This window comes from Magnolia sinica, chromosome 7 (assembly GCF_029962835.1).
Source record: "Magnolia sinica isolate HGM2019 chromosome 7, MsV1, whole genome shotgun sequence".
In the NCBI taxonomy this organism is placed as follows: Eukaryota; Viridiplantae; Streptophyta; class Magnoliopsida; order Magnoliales; family Magnoliaceae; genus Magnolia; species Magnolia sinica.
The window spans coordinates 25,969,583-25,978,126 of NC_080579.1; the positions used below are offsets into that span (position 1 = coordinate 25,969,583).

The following is an 8,544-nucleotide window of genomic DNA, read 5'->3' on the forward strand; positions in this document are numbered from 1 at the left end:
AGTCAACAAACTCCTCCAGGCTAATTTCATAGAAGAAATACACTATCCAGAGTGGGTCGCGAATGTCGTGCTTGTAAAGAAATCCAACGGGAAGTGGCGAGTCTGTATCGACTATACCGACTTAAATAAAGCCTGCCCCAAGGATAGCTTTCCGCTTCCGAGGATAGACCAGTTAGTAGATAGTACAGCCGGACATGAGCTCCTTAGCTTCATGGATGCATATTCAGGGTATAATCAAATTGTAATGCATCAAATAGATAAATCAAAAACTACCTTTGTCACCGACAAAGGCCTTTATTGTTACCGAGTGATGCCATTTGGTCTAAAATGCCGCGCGCAACTTATCAAAGGTTAGTTAACAAAATCTTTGCTCGGCTTATAGTAGGACTATGGAAGTATACATCGACGACATGCTCGTCAAAAGCATACACGCGCAGATCATGTGAATAATTTGGAAGAAATGTTTCTAATCCTACGGAAGTTCCGGATAGCTGAATCCAAGTAAATGTGCTTTTGGAGTAGGCTCGTAAATTCCTCGGTTTCTTGGTCGACCAGCGAGGAATAGAGGCAAACCCCGAGAAGATAAAGGCTCTGATTGATATGGAATCCCCAAAACCATTAAGGACGTCCAAAGATTGGCCGGACGAGTCGCAACACTCAATCGTTCTTGTCCAGAGCAACGGATAAGTGTCTCCCCTTCTTCAAACAATTGAAAGGAAGACAAGCGATGGGTTGGACGGAAGAATGTGAAGCGGCATTCCAGCAATTAAAATTATATCTCGGTTCTGCACCTCTCTTATCAAAACCTGAACCGGGGGAGTCGTTGCTCCTCTATCTAGTTGTATCCGAGGCAGCGGTTAGCTCGGCTTTGATACGAGAATCCGAAAGCAACTGCTTGGAAAGCGTTATTGCCAGCAGAAACGAGATACCCAAGCTTGGAAAAAGTGGCCTTGGCTTTAATAACTTCCTCTCGGCGACTTAGGCCGTACTTCCATGCCCACACCATCATTGTAATGACCAACCTTCCGCTTCGCCAGGTACTGCAGAAACCAGAAGCTTCCGGCCGACTCACCAAATGGGCTATCGAGCTGAGTGAGTTTGATATTCAATATCGACCAAAGGCAGCAATCAAAGGGCAAGCCGTAGCTGATTTTATCGCCGAGGGAACATCTTCAGCCGAACTTTCAGCAAATGATACACCGAAGGACGGTGCAGCTCCGACCTCAACCGCTTCCCTTTGCCCTATTCCATGGAATCTGTATGTCGACGGTTCTTCCAACTCAAAGGCCAGTGGGGCTGGGGTGGTGCTGGACCGATCACACCTATATACAGTATGCCTTACGACTTGGATTTCAAGCGTCGAACAATACGGCGGAATATGAAGCGTTGCTACTCGGCCTCCGACTCGCCGCTAGCATGGAGGTCACGCACCTAAGCGTTTTCAGCGACTCTCAGTTGGTTGTTAACCAAGTTACCGGTGTATACCAGACACGGAAAGACCGGCTAAGAGCTTACATGGAGAAAGCGAAAGAACTTATCAACAAATTTCAATTCTGTCGTGTAACTCGGATACCTCGTACGGAAAACAGCAAAGCCGATTTGCTAGCAAAGCTCGCCTCGGCCGAAGAAGACGATATACCCAGGTCCGTCCCTGTCGAATACGTCGATAAACCAAGTATAGACGAGCCAATTAGCGAGGCCGTCAATACAATCGACTCGGAACCATCCTGGATTGATCCAATCCGCCAATTCCTTGACGAAGGAAAGTTGCCAGAGGATCGCACCGAGGCCCGACGAATTAAGATCCAAGCTTCCCGTTACACCATACTCAACGGGACCCTTTATAAGAAAGGATACTACGCCCCGTTGCTGCGGTGCCTCAAACCCAGCGAGGCAAACTATGTGTTACGGGAAATTCATGAAGGAATCTGCGGAAACCACTCTGGAGGGCGATCCCTCGCCTACAAGGTCTTACGACAGGGATACTACTGGCCCACTATCCAACACGACGCTCGTGAGCTCGTTCAAAAATGCGACAGATGCCAACGGTTTTCGTCAATTCCGAGGCAAGCACCCGAGGCACTGACGCCGATGTCTGGTACCTTGAGTTTCGCACAATGTGGCATCGACCTCATAGGACAGCTCCCTATTTGAAAAGGGCAGACCTAGTTTGCTGTTGTAGCAGTGTACTATTTTACGAAGTGGGCCGAGGCAGAACCATTAGCCAAAATAACCGAGCGGAAGATCACCGAGTTTGTATGGAAAAACATTATCTGCCGATTCGGAGCACCGTACCATTGTCACAGACAATGGAAGGCAATTTGATAATAGGAGCTTTCGTGAGATGTGCAAGAACCTCGGGATCAGGAATATTTATTCATCACCGCATCACCCTCAAACCAACGGACAAGTCGAGGCAGTTAACAAGATTATCAAGCAACATCTTCGGACCAAGCTTGGTCGGGCCAAAGGAGCATGGGCCGAAGAGCTCCCGAAAATTCTTTGGGCTTACCGAACTACAACCCGAACGGCCACAGGAGAAACTCCGTTTTCACTCGCTTACGGCTCGGAAACAGTCACTCCCGTCGAAATCGGATTACCTTCGGCTCGAATCACCTTATTCAATGCAGAAGAGAATGAAGAACTCCTTGCACTCGGACTCGACCTTCTGGACGAACAAAGGGAAAGGGCGAGGCTGCGGGCGAGGCTCGACAACGACAAGTGACTCGGTTCTACAATACCCGAGTTAAGATTAGAAGATTCCGAAGGGGAGATATGGTTCTTCGGAAAGTGTTTTCCAACACTAAGGAGTTTGGGTCGGGTACACTGGGACCCAATTGGGAAGGACCCTATATCGTCTCGGGCACCATTAGACCAGGAACATATCGGCTAGAAGACCTAAACGGACAGTCATTGCCTCATCCATGGAACGCTGAACACCTCAAGGTCTACTATCCTTAGCTTGCTATTTGATGTTTAAAGAGTAAAGCCGAGTCAAATGAATAAAGACATGCTTTTCTTTTTCATTCGTCCGAATATGTGTAAGTACAAAAGCAACCGAATACATCGGAGCAAAAAAAAAATATATACATATAAAAAACCAAAGTCTTCATGCGTCGGCCCCGTCCCCGGCAGTTGCGTCTTCAGCGGCGGCGTCCGGATTCTCGGACTCTGAGGCTGCCCCGCCTTCGATTTCTGAAAGGTCAAGGTCAGGAAAAGACTTCTTTATATCCTTGACGCATTCCAGATATCCGCTCTGGAACAGGCGATCCCTCTCGTCCTCAAACTCGGCCGACTCAAGGAATGCTTGGACGGCCTGGTCCCTAGCCGTCTCGGCCTCCCGAGTCTTCTCCTCGGCCTGCTGAATGCGCTCCGCCGCCTCAAGCTTAGCCCGAGCTAAGTCATCCGCGCACGAAGCATGGGCTGCCAGAACTCGCTGATTCTCCTCTTCGGCTTTGGAGAGTCGAACCAGTGCCTGAGCGACCTCTGCCTTCGCTTCGTCCAGGGCCCTTCTGGAAGAAGCCGCCTCTGCCCTCGCGTCTTCGGCAGCATTCCGAGCAAGGGACGCCTCGCCTGTCAGGACGCCGACCCGGATCTCGGCCTCAGACAGAAGAGCCTGCAGCCGATGAGTTGAGGATAGCTCCTTGCTGGCCTTGATTAAGCAAGGAGCGAGTTCAAAAAGCATCCGGGCAGCGTGGCTGACGGTCTGCGACGACGGGGCGTTGTAGAGTTTCACGAACTCTCTTTCACACCCATGGGCCAGGGCCCAAGGAACCATCCCCGACACCACTTGCTGCAGGATTGACGGCCCCTCCTGGTTCGTCTCTTCCCCTCGGGAGGACGCAGTCCTCGTCTCTTCCTCCCCCCTTGAGGTCGCGGCCCCGGTCTCTTCTTCCCGACTCGGCACCGTCGTCTCAACGCGTGCCGAGTCAGGTGCCGCCTGAGGATCCGAAGCAGCAATCGCCGTCTCTTCCGCCCTTTCGTCCGGGTCGGGAATCACGACGACCGGAGGGGCAGAAGAGCTCGCTGGCTCTTTCTCCTTCCGCGGCACCCTTTGCCTCTTCGGTGGCCGAGGCTCTGAAAGAAGAACTGACCGCGGAGGAGCCTTCAACTTCGTGACTGGTCTAAGGGCAGGACGAGCTCCAGTCATCTCCGGTTCGGGGACAATCCTTAGGTTGGGACGAGCTTCGGGCAGATCTGCAAAAACAAAAAAAAAGGAGGGGGAGAGTAAGGCGAAGTAAGTCGGTGGAAATTTGGAAAATTCAGAAGATTCATTCTTAATTACCTGTAACTTCCGAGTCCAGACCTGCAAGGTGAAGGCGCTCCGGCTGTAGAAGCACCTTCCAAGACCTGTCCCTCGGATCCAACGACTTCAACTCTTTGATCCGAGCCGAGGCAGTGCTGCCGAGCTTCGGCTTCTTCTTCGGAATATCTGCCAGACATAAGTTCGTCAGCTTCAGAAAAAAAAAAAAAATAAAACCCAAGTCACCTGCTCTTTGGAAAGTCCGAGGGACACGAGCCTCGTGGGACCCGGACTCATCCGTCTCCCAGCGACCACATGCCCAAAACCAACGCTCTCTCCAGTGTTTGTTGGAAGTGGGAGGGTCGGTTATCAGGGAACCGCCTCCGCCTCGCCAAGCAGCGAAGACGTAGAAGCCGGGGTAGTTCGGATTTACCCGCACCTGATACAGGTGGAGAAATTCGTCAACTGTAAGTGGTGGCTGTTCCATCTCAGCCCACAACACTGCACATCCGAGTAAGTTCCTCCACCCATTCGGGACTATCTGCCCCGGGGCAATCTTTATGCGAGACAAAACTCCCCGGACTATGGTCTGAAGGGGCAGACGCAAGCCGCATTGCATCGACACTTGGTAAATCGCGACTGCCCCGGCAGGAGGGTGATCCGGTAAATCATTCGGACGGGGAAGATAGGTGATGACCGACTCGGGAATATGGTATCCGACTCGGATTCTGTCCAAGTCCGTCTCAGTCAAGACCGAAGGAACCGGACCGCTTAAATCTTCCCCCGATCCTTCTTCTTCAGATTCGGCCTGCGCCGACTCACTAACAGGAGCAAGATCAGGGGTTCCTTCGGCGATTAAAACTTCATCTTCTTCCTCCTCATCCTCCTCCATATCCCTTGGCAAGTTAGGCCTTCCCGGGCGGGTTAATAGAGACGACCCGCCCCGAGAAGGAACGACGGAAGCTGGACGCTCCGCCGAGCTTCGGTGACTCTCTCCGGTAGACAAGCAGCGTTGGCGTCCACTGCTATCTCCGTCCGTAAGGAAGGCGATTCCGCAACGTTCCGTTGCGCTTCGCCTTCGTCTCCGGAAGCTCCCCCCTGAGGACTTTGAGAACTCCTATCCGCCATTATTACCAAATAAAGAGGAAGGAGAAACTCACCGGAGGGAGAAAGGAAAACGGAGATGGCGGAAAGAGGCACCGACGGTAAAGAAAAAGAAAAGGAAGGAGACGAAAGGCTATGTAAACCCTAAAGAAAATGCGGAGCGGGAATGGCAAGAGCAGTAAAAGTTTAAAGTGCGGGGCCCCTGACGTTATATAAGGTCGCCATACGGCGGAGACAATTAATGAGGAAATGATTCGACGCCTGCATCGATTCCCTCGCTCGGCACGTAGCGCACGTCAACTGGCAATAATAATACCTTCGCTACGTGTCCAATCCTCATTGGCGGGATGTGTGATTTGACTGCTGACGGCGCATGCGATGTCAGAAGCTGAACCATCCCCCATCAAAGGCCTCATGGAATGCATTTAATGATCACGACTCATCTCGGACTGAGTTACGAATCGACTCCAAACTCGCTACTCCTCAGTGTCATATGAAACACAAAAATTTTAATGGATCTTGTTGGGGGCAAAAATACAAGTCCGAAGACTCGGACTTAATGCCTCGGGACTCGGACTTGATACCTCGGGTCGCCGAAGGATGCGTCAAATCCGAGGCATGGTTCGCTAAACCGAGACAATGGTTGAGTCGGTTCGAACGACTTATCAGCGTTCCGGGCATGTGTCGGGCGGACCGCCTTACAAGACCGACCGTCGCTAGGTCAGATCTCATCCCGGATATCTTGGGATAAGATCTCCGACCCCGAAGCTCACGGGATCGGATGATGGCTCAAGATGGGCACGATCCTATCTCCGTGATACCAGGAGAAGATCCCGCGCTCAATATCAGGAGGACCCGAGAAGATCCCGCGTTCAATATCAGGAGGACCCCAGCAGCTATAAAAGGAGGACCCTTGTCACCTTGAGAGGTACGAAACAAATCCCTCCTAAAAACCTTCCAAGACTTTGAGACCCCGAGTCCAGGCCTGACTTTGGCATCGGAGGGTCCCCTGCTCGAGCCAGGGTCTCCTTTGTTTTCTTTCTGTGCAGGCATACAAGGGTCTAGGAGGACGAACCAGATAATCGCATCAACAACCCCAAAAAAGGTTTCAATCGTAGATGTTCAATCCTCCGCTATTGTTTGCAGCTTATTTTTCGTCTTAAGCTTTAATACAAGCTCACCAAATGGATGGATGGTTTGGATATAACACATACCTAATGATGGGATCCACAGAACTTGCTTACGTCAATATAGCAGCTATATAGTTGGTGTGAGGTACACCAACCAATCCTCATCCTACTTGGACGCGGATTAGCTTAGCGAGATTCGCTACCAAAGTGACATCATCAAGTTCCATGGGCCCACTATGATGTATGTGGGCCCACTATAATGTATGTGTTTTATCTACACCATCCATCTATTTGGAGATTTAATTTTAGAGCATGAGTTAAAGAATGAGGAAGATCCAAATATGTAGTTGACCCCACCACAAAAAAATAGTGGCGAGATTAATGCCTACCGTTGAAACCTACCTAAGGCTCACCATGATTTTTATTTGAAATCCAACCTGTTCACAAGTTAACACAAACATGAAAGAAGGGAAAAAAAAATATCAGCTTGATGAAAAACTTTTGTAGCCTATTTAAGTTTTTAATGGTGGGTGTCACTCTCCCCACTGTTTTTTGTGGTGAGGTCCACTGGAGCTTTGGATTTGACTCATTCTTTGGATCTTTACCTAAAATTATATTTCCAAATGGATGGACAACGTGGATAAAACATACATCATGATGGGGCCCACATAATTTGGTGACTTAACTTCTGTAGTGAGTCTCGCTATTCAACCTATCAGTATCCAATCCGTGTCCGCGGAAACAGATTGGCTACTCTCCTACCACCAGCCAATGGTTGATGGTTGGTGCTATGTGGGCCTCACCATGATGTATGTGTTTCATCCATGCCAACCATCTATGTTTCTAGAACATTTTATGGTATGAGACTAAAAATGAGGTATATCCCAATCTCAAGTGGACCACATTACAGGAAAATAGTATTGAATGAACGTTGGCCATTAAAAACTTTTTGGGGGCCATAAAATTTTTGGATCAAGCTGATCTTTGTTTTTTCCATTCATCTAGGTCTATATGACCTAATCAACAGATTGGATGTCAAATAAACAGTACATTGGGCCTTAGGAGAATTTTAATGGTGGATATCCAATCACTATTGTTTTCCTGTGGTATGGTCCACCTGAGATTTATATTCCTCTCATTTTTTGGTATCAAGCCCTAAAATGATCTTTAAAAATGGATGAAACATATACATCATGGTGGGGCATAAAGAAGTTTCACAGGTTAAAAGTTGATTTTATATTGCGCAAACAATTTAAAGAGAAAAATTTGCCGTAGTAACTTGAAAAGGGGTAATTTTGGAAGCAAAATTTTTTGTTTAATGAAAAATTCACTGAGCGCATTCCACATTCACCATGAAGCCAGACTCCTTTCATGGAAAGAATTCAGTGAAAAACCACTTAGCGCTTTCCTTCTTCCGTGGTAATGACGCATTAACAAACACCACTAAACACGGAACATTTTCCCAATTCCATGTTAAGTGTAAAAATTTAGCGTTAATAAACAAGCCCTAAGTCATGGTTACATTCCTTATGACCAAGGTCCATTGGCACATAGGCTGAGATGATAAGGGAGTTCCTTAAAAAGTTCTTCCCCTATCATAAAACAATTACATTAAGGAAATTAATCATGAATTTTACACAAAAAGAGAATGAGACCTTCTTTTAATGTTGGGAGCTATTTAAGGATCTCATAAATTCATGTCCACAACATGGCTACGAAACATGGCGTATAAGAAGCTTTGTCTATGAAGGACTGACCTCATAGATGCGCCAATTTGTGGAGATGATGTGTAATGGGGAATTCATGAACAAGGAAATCGATGATGCATGAGATTATTTTGATAAACTTGCTGAAAACAGGCAATCATGAGATACCTCTCCAAGAACTACCACTTCTAAGCCTACTCAATTAAAGGAAAGGGGAGGAATTTATGTTTTAAAAAAGGAAGATATAAATGCAAGAATGGCCAAACTCACAAGAAAAGTCGAGGCCATGGAACTTAAGAAGGTAGAACCTGAAATGGCTACGGAAGTTGTTTGTGGTATTTGTGCTTGTAACATATATACA

General features: G+C 48.1%; 1 non-coding gene across 1 annotated transcript; it reads right to left on the bottom strand.

Annotated features, from left to right (window-relative positions):
- Window positions 1-8,085: 8,085 nt before the first annotated feature.
- LOC131252320 (small nucleolar RNA R71) lies at window positions 8,086-8,192 on the bottom strand. The gene has a single exon (XR_009174348.1). It is a non-coding gene; the product is annotated as a small nucleolar RNA R71 (small nucleolar RNA).
- Between the last annotated feature and the right edge of the window lie 352 nt (window positions 8,193-8,544).